The following is a 16,152-nucleotide window of genomic DNA, read 5'->3' as shown; positions in this document are numbered from 1 at the left end:
AGCTGAATAAATATCATTTCTTGCATGTTCCTTAGGAGCTGTTACTCAGACTTGGCGTCCCAGGTTTCCTGGGTAGGGGCTTGAGCCAGAACCTAATATAGTGTCCAACAGACAGGGTACTGGCCTTGTCCATCGAAGACTTGCATATTTATTTTGGCAGATGCTTTTGTGGATTAAAGTCCACTTCATCTCATGCACACTGTGTTATTCTCAGTTGGCTGATACAGTGGTACCTCTGGTTGTGAACGCTTCTGGTTACGCATGCTTTGGGTTACGAGCTCCGCTAACCCGGAAGCAGTTGCTCCTGGTTGCAAACTCTTTCCCAGGATGTGAACGGAAGTCGCATGCCAGAGGCGCGCGTGCAGTGGGAGGCGCCATTAGCAAAAGCGCGCCTCAAGATAACAATGGTTTCAGCTTAAGAACGGACCTCCGGAATGAATTAAGTTCGTAACCAGAGGTACCACTGTACAGTATATACGTGCATGGCTACTGGGGGTGGGGAGTGTAAATGGACACTGAAAAGGGTGTGTGTGGAGAGGAAGTAGAGCCAAAAGCAGAGGCAGCAGTAGCTGTATAACATTTTGATGAAGAGCCAAAGTATAGACTTTAAGTGGAATTGCCTATTAAAAACTGTATGTAAAAACTATGATGTGAAACCAGTTATGATAATGACTTCTTTTGTTCAGCATCTGCATAGAATTTCATTCAATTGCATGAAAAGGAGACAATTAATCTGGACACTGCAAGGCTGACGGAACCAGCAACTATAGAGAAGCTGTGGTAGATCAAAACGGATGCATCTGTGCCATTTCTCTGCAAGCTGCTTGGAGAGACTTTATGATAGACTTTCCCATCTGTGATATGAGGCCTTGGCATCCCGAGGGGGGATAAGATTAGAAGGCAAACAACAGCCATGTAGCCAAAACAAAAGTGAAAGCATAACATATTTTGGCAAGCTAGCGCTGGACGTGGAGAAGAACTCTACACTGCCCTTCCAGGGTGATTATGGTAATTCATGATCTACATCTTATGTGCCCACCTGACTAATGAAATAAGTGCAAATATGGAAAAAGCCACCTCTCTGGTTCAGCTCCTGATCAGTGTAAACGGTACACGGAGAATCATTTTGTTGTTTTAGTTACTGCTTTCATTCTTCGTGGTGGTGGTGGTGGGTGTTTGGTTTTTCTTCCTGCTGTTTGTTTTGATTTGTGTGCTTTGCTCAGCTGAACGAGGGCCTCAAGGTCTGGGCCAACAGCTTTGTATTGGTCACTTTGAACTTTATGCTAAATTAAGTTGCTAAGCAATTTAGGTCTTGTGCTTTACAACTTGATGTGCTGAAGGAAGTTAGGAGGAGACAATGTTAATAATGTTACTTACACGGATTGATTGCTTTGTCAGGCATAATTATTCATGCCATTATTAAACCATGAATTGGTTTGTGCTATTTCTATCACGTTCCTGTAAGTTGTTATATTTGCTGCAAATTCCATAATGCCATCATGCTTTGTGCTCCAATAAATAGATTGCTTTGTTCCAGTTACAAATCTTCCGTCTGTGGTTATTACTGGTTATGTTTACTCTCTGTTCCACCTGGTTGCTACTGAGTATATTCAAACTCTGGTCAAAGGCCACAGTTAATATTGGTATATTAATCAGGACTTGGCATGGTGTGCACTACCCTTGATGGGATCCCTGAATTAATAGAAACTACGTTTCTCCACTTAAAGTATTTTATGGACTTCCTGTCTTCTAATTCAGTCCCATCTGCACCACACAACTAAAGCTGTATCACTTCACTTTAAACAGTCAAAGAATCCTGGGAACTGTAGTTTGCTAAGGGTGCTGGTGGTTGTTAGCAGATCTTCTATTCCTCCCACAGCTACAATTCCCACAGTTTAACAATCAGTCCCTCTTCCCAGGGAATTCTGGGAATTTTAGCTCTGTGAGGAGAATGGGTGTTTCTTAGTAACTCAACATCCTTAAAAACAGCAGCTCTGTGGATACTTTTCAGGGAGTCATGATGGCTAAAGCGGTATCATATAGTATGTATGTGGCCTAGGTATGGCAATTTTCCTGGCTAAGCTTGACCCCTCCATGTGATGTGGTGCCCAGCTCTGGGGTTGCAGCCAACCACTACAAGCTTGTGAGTTGAAAAGGTTCAGAACTCTATTAGCTTTACCTGTTGGTATTCCAGCTGTGTATGTATATGCAGAAGTGGTCCGGCTTCCTGTTTGGACTGGAATACAAGTCCTGTTAAATTTCCTCCCATCTTTTAGCCTGACCTGTATGAATGTAGAATCTTTGAATGCCCTCTCCCTCTGTGTTTCCTGCACCATGTTTTCTGAATGCTGCTGTCCCAAAGCAGTTGTCACTAGCTCCCTGGAGCATCCTTGTTTTCTGAACACACGCAGCATTGTGGAAAGAAAGAACAAAATCTGAATTGCTTCCCCTCATCCTCTAGATGGTGCTACCGTTATGTCACAAGGAGCTGCGTGCGTTTTTGTTTTAAGGAGCGACTCCCTGCCATGCATAACTTGGTCAAAAAACAAACAAGCCAACTATCTTTGTTTGTGTGTCGATGCAACGCTGCGCTTTATTTTCATTCTCTTGTGGCTGCAATTTACAAAAAAGGCCTATGTGGACAATGCACCCAGAGTTAATTAGTGGAAAACTTTTTTTTTTTTAATAGCTCAAGAATTAATTTAGTTTTAAGAAGCGCTTGTTTGGTCAAATTCTCTGCATGTCCCTGGGTGTCTTCCACAAAGGCATCTCTGTGGCGCACCGAGACCTAGAGTGCTGATGAGGGCAGAGGTGAGGCGAGTCGTAGCCGGTGCTTCTGATTAAGTAAAGGCAATAAGCGCCTTAAGACTCCCAGCAGATGCCTCTGCTTTTGTATGCTAATGGAACTTTTATGGACCATTTTCTTTTTTCTTCTGAGAGCAGATGTAAGTATAGGAAAATCACTTCTTTATATCAAGAGCAAATTGATAATAACTGCAACTCGCTTGCAAAGCAGAAACGGCACAGTCCCTTTTTAAACAATCATGGCAATAAGGCTCATGGACGGGTTTGTGGAAATGGATGTTTCATATTCTTATAACTTCCCTCCCAGTTAAGCAGACTTTCCGTAAGGACAATGTTCTTACCCAGCACTTTTCTTTGTTTTAATATCACGAACTTCTCTTTAGGTCTAATCAGTTTGCTCTTCAGTGACATCCTTGCATGCAGAGGTTCAATCCCTGGAGCCTTCAGGTAGAGCAGGGGTGGGGAACTTCCTTTCAGCCAGAGGGCTGTATTCTATTCCCTTCTGTGGGGTGGACATGTGGCAGTGTGGGGTGGGGCCAAAGGCAAAAGTGGGCAGAGCAACAATGGTGAGTGTTACCCTTGCACGGTAGGCGCATAGTGCATGGAGACTGGACTCTCCAGTTAGCGGAGTTCTTATTGGTTCAACACATCACCCCAAGTGCAGTGACCGGCTGGATCCCAGCAGAGTTGCTTATGGGGAGGAGGCTCACTACCCTCCTTGATCGTATGCACCCCGACCAGGCTCTTGAGCAATGGCCATCCTTTTTGGTGCGGGGGTGTGCTGCTCCTGGGGGCTAACCGAGAGGCGAGGTCTGAGTCTGTCCTGACCGTGACAAAGGTTGCTTGCTTGATTAACAGCTGTTGGGAACTTCAAGGTCCCTGCTCTCCCTTCTTATGGTCTTTGTACTGGACCTGGAGACTCCAATAGAGAACATTCCATGTCAAGAAGGAGGGCAAGTGGGCACTCTATCAAATGACAGGGCAGGAATTACAGTGATACCTCGGGTTACATACGCTTCAGGTTACATACGCTTCAGGTTACAGACTCCGCTAATCCAGAAATAGTACCTTGGGTTAAGAACTTTGCTTCAGGATGAGAACAGAAATCATGTTCTGGTGGAGCGGCAGCAGCAGGAGGCCCCATTAGCTAAAGTGGTGCTTCAGGTTAAGAACAGTTTCAGGTTAAGAACCGACCTCCGGAACGAATTAAGTACTTAACCCGAGGTACCACTGTACATGGAGGAATTACACCAGCTTTTTGCTGGTGGTGCTCACTGTATACCTCGCTCTTCCCAGACCTGCTCTCTTTTGTCCTGTATTTTAGAGCTTTATAATTTAGGAAGACTTTGGAAGAACTGGTTGACAAGTCTTGCTGACATATGAGCAGATTTTATTTGCTGCTATTCTCTGCTTCTGGTGTACCAGGGTTTACACTAGCGTAATAAAGTTGGCCAGGATGCCAGAAGGGATACAATTTATGAGCTTTCTCCATTATCTGCACAGCAGGGGGTGTTCAGTAAACAGTGCAAAGGCTGAGCTGAAGCATTCCCTGCTGGTTATTTGCTTTCAGCAATAGGGGTCGCTGTTTGGTGGTAGTACCCAATTGGTTAGCTGCCAGATTCTAGAGCTCCCTTTTAGGTAATTCACAAAATGCAGAGTCCATTCATAAAACACAGTGTACATTCATAAAGCGGTAACGTAAATCTCCATTGCTACATATTGGGTGTATATTTCAGCGGTTGAACGTACAAGTTTATGGCCATGCTGTAATGTAGTGCTTATGCGACTGTGAATGAAAGGTGGCTGGGCTCATTGTCTCGGGGTTTGGGGGGGGGAAAGAGGTGACAAAACTGATTTCCAATAAGTGCCCCCCTGTTTATTTCCATAACAAGTCCTTGAGTCTGTACTCTGAATAGTGACACCAGGGACCTAGAAGGTACAGGGCTTGTCAGTCCAACCCCTGCACAGTCTCATCAGGGCTGACGTTAAGGCAATTGGAGCAATTGGGCCAACTTGGGCCCCGCGGGCCGCTCCTAAGGGGAGCCCTGCACCAGGGCAATCTAGATGGATTTTATTTATATCTATAAGATTTTGCAGATTTTGGCTGTGAACTGGGCCCACTGCTTCAAATTGGGCCCCACTGGCTAGCCCTGAGTCTAATAGTTGCTGGGCCTGAGTTGCCCTGCCCTTGCATGAAGTCTTGGGTTTATAATTTTGGGAGAGGGGAGACTGCCTGCTGGGGAGTGGGCGGGCTGGCGAGGCCCCCTAGATTTAGAGGCCCTAAGCGTCAGCCTACTTATAATAATAATAGTAATAATTTATTATTTGTACCCCGCCCATCTGGCTGGGTTTCCCCAGCCACTCTGGGCGGCTTCCATAGAAAACCAAAAATACACTAAAATACCACAGATTAAAAACTTCCCTGAACTTAGCCTATACATAAATCCAGCATTGGGTCAAGGCGGCGGCTGCCCCTCTGCCACCGCCATTGCTGCAGTATCAACGTCCCGAATGTGTACTATAGTGTTTATTTATTTATTTAGCCACGCCCCCCCAGCTGACCAGATTGGTCGACCCAAGGAGTGATGCAGCCGGGGACTCCCTAATGGCAAGGGGGCTAGCTACACCCCCCACGCAGGGGGGAGAGCTCGTGATGAGCTTGCAAAAAGGAAATGGCTTTTGTGGGCAGGCGCTTGGGGGCTGCAAGAGATTGCTTTTTCAAAATTGTCTGGGGGGCCGTTTGACACCAGCCTGGGGGCCGCAAGCGGCCCCAGGGCCGGACTTTGGACATGCCTGTCCCACAGTGATGCCAAAAGGTTTTTTGTTTCTTCCCCCACCAAACAATTGTTCATTGTTATGTATTACTGACCACTCTATGTGTGTGACCCCCTCCCCCAGACCCTCTCCCAATAAAAATTAAAATGGCCAACTTGCTTTTACACTTTGGCTTTGTGGCCATGGGCCAATGCAGCTATTTACTTGAGGGGAAAAAAGCTTAAGACACACCGGAGCAAAATGCTTTGTCTATCTCCAGCTAGCAGCTTGCTGACCAAATGTTAACGTGATATTGGTGAAGGTGTAAGTCTGGCAAATCCTTTTATCACATTTCAGAAGCCAGTAAGCTCTCAGGTCATTGTGAGCCAGTGTAGCTTTCTCTCTGTTGCTCAGTCTTGCCTCATGTTGCTGCTGTGAGTATGACATTGGCTCTCTTGTGCACATAACGGGGCAGAAGGCTGCCTGGAATTCCTTGGAAGAAAGGCAGGGTAACAATATAAGAATTTCAAAACAGTGGACCGTATACTCCACTTGTGCAGCAGAACTTTCCTCTTCTCTCCCCTGCAGCTGCCCCCTGGCCCCAAATACAATTAAAAGATGGTTGGAGGGCCTTCTGGAGTTGATTTTATGGGTGTGCGAGGAGAGGAAAATGTAGTTTTCTTGCACAAGTGGAACTCCATGTGTGCAGCATTGCATACCGAGCCAGTGTAAAACTTCTCCAGAACTATGAGCCTATGCACTGCATTGAGTTGTTCTGTAAGAAACGTAGTGTGCAGCCTCACCAGTTGAATTCCTCCTTCATATGTCATTTTAACTTAGTGAAGCTCTAAATGCTTTGGCTACCTTCTTTGACTCCTTGACAGCTCACTAACCAAATGCGTTATTCAGTTCAATCCCTCAGCAGCCTGTGGGCTGCGAGGAACCGACGGACGGCACTAAATCTACATGGAAATCTCTGGACATGATGTCAGAATAACATCCCTTTGATGGATCTGGCACTCCATGAGCACTATGCAGGGAAGCGAGTTAATAAATAACTGAAAGCGATGACATCTGAGAGGAACCAGGAACCCGGCCGATAATGCTGTCTTTTTGAGCAGAAATGCCCGGCTTGCTTTCAAGCTGGCCAAGTGCTTTCCTACTGGCTCGGGTACAAAGAGAGGCAAACGAAATCACCACTGGCACACAGGTTCCTAAGTAACGGAAATGTAAATAAGGATGCGTTTCTTTCCAGGCATGATTCATGAGGCTCCTTGCGGAATTTCAAATGGATTCCTGGATGCATTGTCAATAGCCCAGTGATCCATGATGCAGAGAGCCGTTGTTGTCTCCAAGTCTTGAATGCTAAAGGAGGGGAAAGATTGGGACTTCTGAAAGCCTTCGTTCGGCAATGAGTGGATGCCAACTTTTTCATGCCTCTTTTGACTGCTTGACCAGTTTGCCTCTGATCAGGACAGTATCCTTACTAATCCCTTCTTTTTCCTTACTGTTGTGGGGTCTGTTCTTCTTGACATAGTCTGTGGGGAAATTCTCCCCCCCCCCCCGGCGCTTACAGTGCCATCCCAAGCACGTTTACACGTGAGAAGGGGTGGGGGAGAAATCCGGTTAATTTTGCATTTGAAGGTGAGGCTGCCTAATTCATACTTACAGAAAGGCAGCCATCCTTAAAAACTTGCTCTTCTCTGAATTTTGCAATGCAGTTCTCCATCCAGATAATGTGTTCAAAAACATATACAGTGGTACCTCAGGTTACATACGCTTCAGGTTACATACGCTTCAGGTTACAGACTCCGCTAACCCAGAAATAGTGCTTCAGGTTAAGAACTTTGCTTCAGGATGAGAACAGAAATCGGGCTCCGGCGGCGTGGCAGCAGCAGGAGGCCCCATTAGCTAAAAAGTGGTGCTTCAGGTTAAGAACAGTTTCAGGTTAAGAATGGACCTCCGGAACGAATTAAGTACTTAACCTGAGGTACCACTGTATGCTAATAAAAATAAAATACAAAAGTGAATCACATATGGGAATATTGCTAGCAATAAGGTGTTGTGTGTCAGGGACTGGCTGGACACTGAGGAGTGGTGGCTGGATACTGATGAGTGGGCACCGGGAGCAGCGGGGTTGTAGACTGACTTGGAAGAAGGGACCAGTGGAATGGGGGAGCCTGTAACAGCCAGGAGAGGCAGGAGAGCAGCAGGATTGACGAGTGAAGAACCAGATGCAGGAGGAGGGAAACATAGGTCAGGCTGGTGTAGTCAAGGGCTTCCACACTTCCTCCTCGTCCTCCTCCTGCCCCCACCTCTCCTGCTCCACTGTCTCCCAGGACCAGAAGAGGACTGAAGAGGGAGGAGCAGAAACAGGCTACACGAAGGCATAGCCTTCACCTGCTTGCACACAGCTTGGATAGGGGAGATACATGAGCTGAGGTCAGGGGCGGGGCCTCTCTGTTGCGGCAACTGCCTCATTGGATGCTGGGGTAGCTGAGAGATGTAGAACTTGCTTTGCTTTCCAGTAGTTGTGTAGAAGAAAACATTTTCGTGGACGCTGGTTTTTATGTATTTGTTAAAACTGCTTCCCATTTTGAGAGTCCCCTTGCAAAGTGGTGTGCACTCTGCAGCCTTGCTGGATGTCCTTGCTTCAGTTAAATAAAGCCCAGGAGAACGCTGGAAATGGAAGTAGGGGGTATGATCCTTTCTGAGTTAGCCACATGGTTCTGTTAAGGGCATCCATCCCTGAAGATGGCTCAAGTTGGATGGAGGTTTGGCAGTAGCACTACAAGGCCTCATGTTGGATAAATGTCTTTAAGACTGTCCCAGGAATCTTTTTATTTATTTTTTGTTGTCCTTAAGTGGGCGAATCTACGTTTTATACGATCTCACACAAAACATGATGGTCGCAATAAAGCTGTTGCTTGAAATCTTCCCTGATTTCTATTTATTGTGCAAGGTAATGCCAGGGAAGTGGTGGCTTGGTTTTTATTTATTTATTTTTATTTATTTATTTTTTAAAAATGCTGTTGCTTCTGTGGGAGGGTGTTTTCATTATCTGTTGCCAGCCAGCTGCGCTGCCATCTTTATTATGCCAAGATGAATTATTTTGATGATTGGCAATAGGCTCCTTTCTTATAATTTTAAGTTCTTCATTTAGGAATTGTCTGTTCTCTCACCTCATCTACATGAATGCAAATGTAAAGCTTCCCCCCCACCCCCAGTATCCTTCCTGCGAACAGCTGTTGCAAGGGGGTGGGGTGGAGGAAAGCAACAGAAAGCTCAACAACAATTTGATGTTAAAAACTGTTTCCCCCCATTCGGTTAAGTAACTGCATAAAATGTTTCTATTTGTGAAAACTCTATGGAAACATCTCCACTATAGGTGTCATTTGGCAGCATTCATTCTGTTGTCTCAGGTGCAGGCACCAATCCTGATCCCGAGGAGCTGTTGGGAACAGCTAGGATTTGAAGTGGGAGCTTTCATCAAGGGTGTCAACTTGAATAAAATATTGGGGACGGGGGACGGGACATAAGCACTGCCTCACATAATCGATCACAAGACATGGTGCACACACCATTTGAATGGCTGTGCCCATCAATGGGGGGGGGCTATCCCCCTCAAATATTTTATTGTGGGGGTGAAGGGACCTTGGTCCTTAGGAGGTGGCTCCTATGCCTGTGGTGCAATGGGTCAGTGCATCAGAAGGCTGGTGGTGCAATGGCTGTGGGAATCCTGCATTGTAGGGGGTTGGACTAGACTCTCGGGGTTCCTTTCAACTCTACAATTCTATTACTCTACTTGAGGTCACAGGTAGGAGTAGTCGATGCAGAATTGTGGTGTGTGTACATTTCCAAGCACAATTCAGAGTGTTGGTGCTGACCTTTAAAGTCCTAAATGGCCTCGGTCCAGAATACCTGAAGGAGCGTCTCCACCCCCATTGTTCTGCCTGGACACTGAGATCCAGCACCAAGAGCCTTCTGGCAGTTCTCTCACTGCGAGAAGCGAAGTTACAGGGAACCAGGCAGAGGGCCTTCTCAGTAGTGGCATCCGCCCTGTGGAACGCCCTCCCATCAGATGTCAAGGAAATAAACAGACTTTTAGAAGACATCTGAAGGCAGCCCTGTTTAGGGACGTTTTTAATGACTGATGTTTTAATGTATTTTTAATCTTCTGTTGGAAGCTGCCCATTCTGCTGGAAGCCGCCCATTAATAATAATAAATTAATGAAATGATTTTAGAATGTTGTATTATTTTATTGTTGTTAGCCGCCCTGAGCCCAGCTTCGGAGGGCAGGATATAAATAATTTATTATTATTATTATTATTATTATTATTATGTGTGAGAGAGATCATTTTCAGCCCAAGGGTCATTGTCTGTTCTGAACCTCTTCCCGAGGGTCACATGCCAGCGGAACCAGAGGCAAAAGTCGCAGTGCTATTTTTCTAGAAAAAGAGGTGCTGGAACTCACCAGGAGTGTCTTTTTTGTTCTCTTATAATAGCAATGGTGCCCACCTGAGAGGTGCCGGAACTGAGTTTCAGTGAGTTTTGGCTGGGGTGTGTGTGTGTGGGAAAGCCCTGGAAAAGTGGACACAACAATTCACCTAAATTTAACTTTTGTACAGCAGGCTAATTTCTGCACCCACACATCCCCCTGTGCTCTCCAGCCAAGCAAGCCAGGGCTATCCTAGCCAAAAAATTATATAAAAATAGTTTATAAAGGTGGGAAATCTATGACCTCAGGGTCATGTGGGTGGAGGGAACCTGGGTGATCAGTTTAGTCCCCTGGGAAAAGCAACCTGCCCTTTCCCAGGCAGCCTGCTGAGTGGGGAAGAAGAGGGGTGGAGAAAGAAGGCCCCCCTGAACCACTTCGGGCTCCCCCCCCCACAGCTAGAGTGCTGCCCCTGGCATATTACCCTCCAAGTGGGGACAGGTGAAACTGTCAATTTCAGTTTCCCAATCTTATCCACATTTCCACGTCAGCTTGCAATTAAAAACAGAACAAAAAACAACAACTTGCAGACATTTCTCAGACCTCCAGTGTGACTTGCTTCTAATGTAAGCTTGTTTGTATGCAGTTCTGCCTCTTACGCACAATCTGAACAAGTGATGCTTCCTGATACAGCGTACGTTTGTATGTGATTTTTGTTTTCATTTTCATCCATGCTCTATAAGGTAAAGTAAGGTAATTAAGCTTTATGGGTACAGGGAGGTATACAAATTTAATCAATAAATTAAATGAATATGCATTGCTGTGCACGTTACTTGACTGGAGAACTGCCTTGCAAAATTTGAGTAAGTGAGGCTTTCTAAGGGTGGCTCTGCGCTGGTCCATTATTGTTTTGGAATGGCAGATTAACCTTAGAAACACAGACTGAATCAAACTTCAGCCCCAGCCCTGCACCTGAGGGAATGCAGCCCTTGACTGGGGAAAAATATATGTATTTCCCGCCTTTGGTTTAATGCAATGCTTCTACATTTTCCTTTATAGATACAGCTGTTGGGTGGAAGGGGAAAACTCCTCCCTCCTGAATTTGATGTTTAAATTCTCTCCCTGCCGCCTGTTCACTATATAATGTCTTTAAATACTAATTACTGGAGAACAGCAGCAGGAAGAGTGGGCTATGGGTCTCATGTCCAGCTTGGTGTCCTCTCACAGATATCGGATTGACCTCAGTCAGGAGGCCAGAATGTTGGACTGGATCAGCCTTTGGTCAGATCCACCAAGGCTCTTTTTTATGTTCACGTGTAAGGTAATTCATCTGCAAAGAGCAAAACGTCAGGACTTAATATTAATGGACAAGCTGACAGCCCATGTCTGAGAGTCAAACAGACAAGAAAACCACTACTCTTCAATCAACCTGACAAAGTTTTCTTACATATGCAACATCAGTGGAACATGGTTACAGGCCTATGACGATTTGTGGAATAAGCTTTTTGTTTAAAAACTGAATATGACTTATGTGTTTAATGTAATTAAATTGACACTCTGTGATTCTGCTGAGGGTGGGTGGGTGGATGGGTTTGCTGGGTGTTTAATGTTGCTCTTTGTATAAATAAGTGCAGTTTTTTAAAAAATAAAAATAAAACCCCCCAAAATGTTTTAACCCCCATCTTTATAAAGGGAGATTTGAACGAGAGTTAGCAGAGTGTTACTGTGATTTCCTCTCTCTCCTCCCCCCACGCCTGCCACCCTTCATTGGTAAACTTAAACTAAATTACATGGATAGTTTTAATTAAATTTGAATTGGCTGGGGCTTTACACCACTTTAAAGGCCGCTTGAGACACTCGAGTTGCACTTAAAATGTAGTGTTGTAATTAGTGAGTTCTACATTTATTATAGTGGTAACTGCACTTTAATGAATTTATTTAGTACTAAACAAAGCTACTCTAAACAGTTCTGATTACAGAAGGCTGTTAACTTCAGCTGTGTATTTATTCCTTCTCTTAATTCTGTATATCTTTTGATTTGAGCTTCTTATATGGGGACTGGGTAATTAGAAGAGATGCTGGGATGGTGCTTCCATTTATCCATTTTTAGATCCACAGCAGTGTAGAATATTTTCTTTGTGTGGGTTGGCCCCTAAATCCAGGAATGAAAATAGTTGTAATGAGGTATAAAAAAGGAAGCCACAAGTGCGCTTAAATTGCACAATGCCTCTTGTATCATTGTCTTGAATGCATGTCAGACTAGATCTTTAAACCTTGGGAAGGACCACTGCTCAGTGGTAGAACATCAGTTTTGCATGCAGATGGTCCTGCGTTCGATCCGTGGCATCTCCAGGTAAGGCTAGGAGAGACGGAAACCATGGAGAGCTGCTGCCAGTCAGTGAGCACAGTACTGAGCTAAATAGACCAATGGTCTGACTTGTTATAAGGCAGCTTCCAGTCTTCCTATGAGAAGCTTCAGTCTTTCTGTTTCTAAAATCCAGAATAGTACCCCTGTCTGTGGTGGCTGTAAGAAGAGCTGCAGAACAAATAGCAGTCATTGCTTTTATTGCCGATGCTTAGGCTGTGAATGCCACTGCTCATGATGTCAAAACGCACCGTCTGGAAAGGAGCGAGGTGGCAGTAGGCCTGGGAGAACCCCAAAGTTTTCAAATGTATAAACCCCCCCCACCTAACCTTCCCCCAGGTTGTTTTTTTAAACAATGCTATAAAGCTATGGTTTTCCTAGTAGTGATGTATGGAAGTGAGAGCTGGACCATAAAGAAGGCTGATCGCTGAAGAATTGATGCTTTTGAATTATGGTTCTGGAGGAGACTCTTGAGAGTTCCATGGACTGCAAGAAGATCAAACCTATCCATTCTGAAGGAAATCAGGCCTGAGTGCTCTCTGGAAGGACAGATCTTGAAGCTGAGGCTCCAATACTTTGGCCACCTCATGAGAAGAGAAGACTCCCTGGAAAAGACTCTGATGTTGGGAAAGATTGAAGGCACAAGGAGAAGGGGACGACAGAGGACGAGATGGTTGGACAGTGTTCTCGAAGCTACCAGCATGAGTTTGACCAAACTGCGGGAGGCAGTGGAAGACAGAAGTGCCTGGCGTGCTCTGTTGCATGGGGTCACGAAGAGTCGGACATGACTAAACAACAACAACAACAACATCAGGACTGAACATACTCCGGGGCTACAAAAAGCTGACTGCTGAGGGGTAGTCAAACTGGCAGGAAACTGGGTAGGAGGAAGCAGAAGTAACAGCTGACTGACTGGGACACTGACCAGAAGCACCCTACATATCAACATTTTGCTTCAGATCCCTTGTGACGATTACCCATTACATTTATACAGTCTGCTACAATGCTCAAAATGCTGAGCATTCGCTACAGTATATATTATTTCCATACAGAAACCCAGATCTCTGTTAAAATCCTCTCCTTGTTGCAGGTGAGGCCTGGGGTCAATTATTATGTTGCCACTGATAGCTAGATGGCTGCCTCTCTGCTTCAGAGCATCATTAGGAAGATTTGGGCAGAATAAGACTGGCAGGAGAGAGAGGGTGCTTGACTCTCCCCTTGCTTGCCACATTTTCCTTTGAAACTCCCCCTTTGTGAAACAAGGATGGGGTCTAGACACTCAGCGTGGAAAGAAAACAGCAGGGGGATGAGAGAACAATGGTTGGAAACACCTTTCGGTTTCCCCTTTACTGCTGGAAATTGCCCTCTTCTTATAATGACTTGGAATAGAGATATACTCTTATACGACTTATATTACATGTGGGTGTAAGGCAATGTGAACTTTGGCCGTGACAGAGATCCTAAGATAACCCAGCAAGTTTTATTGCTGCAGTGAGATTTTAACTACGGACTTCTCACTAATGGGTTTGGGTTGGTTATTGGTTTCCTGGCCAATAAACAACATTAGCTCTTGGTGTACAACTAACAAACAAACTATAGATTAACAGCTTCCAGGTAACCAGCTGCAGGAAAACCAGTGAAGAGGATTGTGGCATCTTAAAGACTTAGCCTATTTATTGTGGTATAAACTTTCATGGAGCAGAGCCCAATTTATCAGATGATATAGTAACAAGCTGCCTGCACCCTTCAGAAGTAAAATGAGGCTGAAATCAGAGCTACTGTGAACATATGGTACTATTTGTTATACCTTCAACAAATTGACTATTTCCTTTATATGACTCTAGCTCAGGGTTGGCATTGTGGTCTGGAAAATGCCACAGAGTTGCTTCCAATTCTCGGGGAATCTGTGAGAGCAATCAGGATGAACAAATTTGCACATGCTGTGTTACCATAGAGAAAACATGCAGACTCTGTGGTGCTCCTTCAATATCGCCACTAAATCAAAATAGTCTCTGAGTACCTATAGTGAGCTTCAGCAGTCTACTGACTTCCCCTTGCATCACAAAAGAAATAAGAATCAACCCACACCTACAGGTGATTTATGGCGTCAATACATCTACCATCATATCTCAACATCTTTCATTTGGATCTCTTGTCCTGTTGGCTTCATTTCTTGCATCCTCTTGCAGGTCGAACTGTGCTCTCTTTGTAATTTCATTGCGTTGTCACTCCTGATTTACGTTGGCCTAGGTGAGAGGAGCAACAGTTCTGGTATGTCCGTTTGCTTTTCCTGAACTGATTTATGCCACTTACACATCTATTGCTGAATATGGCTTTCTTTGCCATATATTTTTGCTACTCTTTTGTGAAATGTAACGTGGATTGTTTGTGTGCCCTCGGTCTCGCGGGGCTCCCTTGATGGCCCCTTGGTTTTGAGACAAGCAACTCGGAAGCAGCTTATTTGCATCAATCTCTATCACTTGTCTTTCCACAGCTCCAGGAGAAATCAAATCTTCATACCTTCCCAACCCCATTCTCTCTCTCCCAAGCGTTTCCTCCCTTCCTTCAGCTATCGAAGCTACACCATGCTAATCTTTATTCATAATTCATACCTATTTTTTAAAAAGCTGAGCTTTATTTTGGTTGCCTTTTTTGTTAGTTTCACAAGAAACCCTTTCAGTACTAACTGGGAATGGCATTGTGTCATAACGTTGTCAATATGAGCTGACTTTTCCCTGATAATGATTCCTGGAAAAATCTGATTTATTCACAAGACCTCTGCCTGTACGTCTCAAGTTTTTCTTTATTCTTTGCCCTGTGGGGGGTATCTCATAACACCAACTCTACAAGGAGAGATCTTTTGTCAGAAATTCTGTTTCCTCCCACCATAATTTCACATTTGTTCAAGCACCTGGCTCTGATGTCTGTGGAGTTACTTAAAATTCACAGTTCCCATGGATATAAACAAAATCCAGCTAGTCATTTCTCTACCTTACAGTTAAAATGGGGGGGGGGGGAGAGTTGAGTTTTGCAGTGACCATTAATTTTGGGGATTAAAAATAAAGCCCTGAGCCAGTATGTTTGAGTGAGAGAATGGCCGGTGTGTACTCTTAATCCTTCGATGACAGTTTCCGTAACATATCCAAATAAGACTGTGCTGCAAGGTGTACATGTGCGTTCATACATGCATGCCTACAAACATTGCATATGCAACTTTAATATCAACTGTTCTCTGGAGCAGCTAATCATGGAGGCTTGAAGAAGCAAAGCCCTCTGGGACACACACTGCGGTAGTTAAGTGTACACCTGTGTACTACCATCATCTTGGTACAAAGGTGGTGTATAAGCAGAGCAAGGCCGTAAAAGGGATAGATATTGCTGAGCCTCTTTATGGGAATATTGATAAAGCAATAATGGAGAAGAAAAATAATACATCAGATCTAAGCTGTAGATGGGAGAGGAAAGGAAACCAGGATGTTTAACAGCACTGCTTTGTGAATGGTCATTGTAATTATTCAACATGCATCTCAGCTTTAATGTAATTACCACCCTGTGCTTCATTTCCCTCCGACCTCACTGCTGTCACTTCGTTCTCTCTCTCTCTCTCTACCAATATGCATGCAGGCCTTCCAATTCAGGATAAGGTTCTGTGTGTGTGACAGAATGATCCAGAAAGCTCATGCTATTATAAACTTGTTATTCTTTTGAGGTGCCACAAGGCCGTTTAGTTGTTTCCACACTGAGAAAATGTTTCTCTTCTTTCTGTAATCAAAGCCAGTGTGGCTAAGCATG

At 44.7% G+C, this 16,152-nt stretch overlaps 1 long non-coding RNA gene across 2 annotated transcripts in view; it reads left to right on the top strand.

The window, feature by feature from the left end:
• Positions 1-252: 252 nt before the first annotated feature.
• Positions 253-16,152, top strand: part of LOC310769995 — a 101,033-nt gene continuing 85,133 nt past the window's right edge. For both annotated transcript variants that reach the window (XR_014551913.1, XR_014551914.1), the window contains exon 1: positions 253-457. This is a non-coding gene — a long non-coding RNA (uncharacterized lncRNA). The remainder of the gene's footprint in view (positions 458-16,152) is intronic.

This window comes from Podarcis filfolensis (genome assembly GCF_964270895.1).
Source record: "Podarcis filfolensis genome assembly, chromosome: 8".
Taxonomy (NCBI): domain Eukaryota; kingdom Metazoa; phylum Chordata; class Lepidosauria; order Squamata; family Lacertidae; genus Podarcis; species Podarcis filfolensis.
This window is presented reverse-complemented; position numbering and strand designations above follow the sequence as displayed.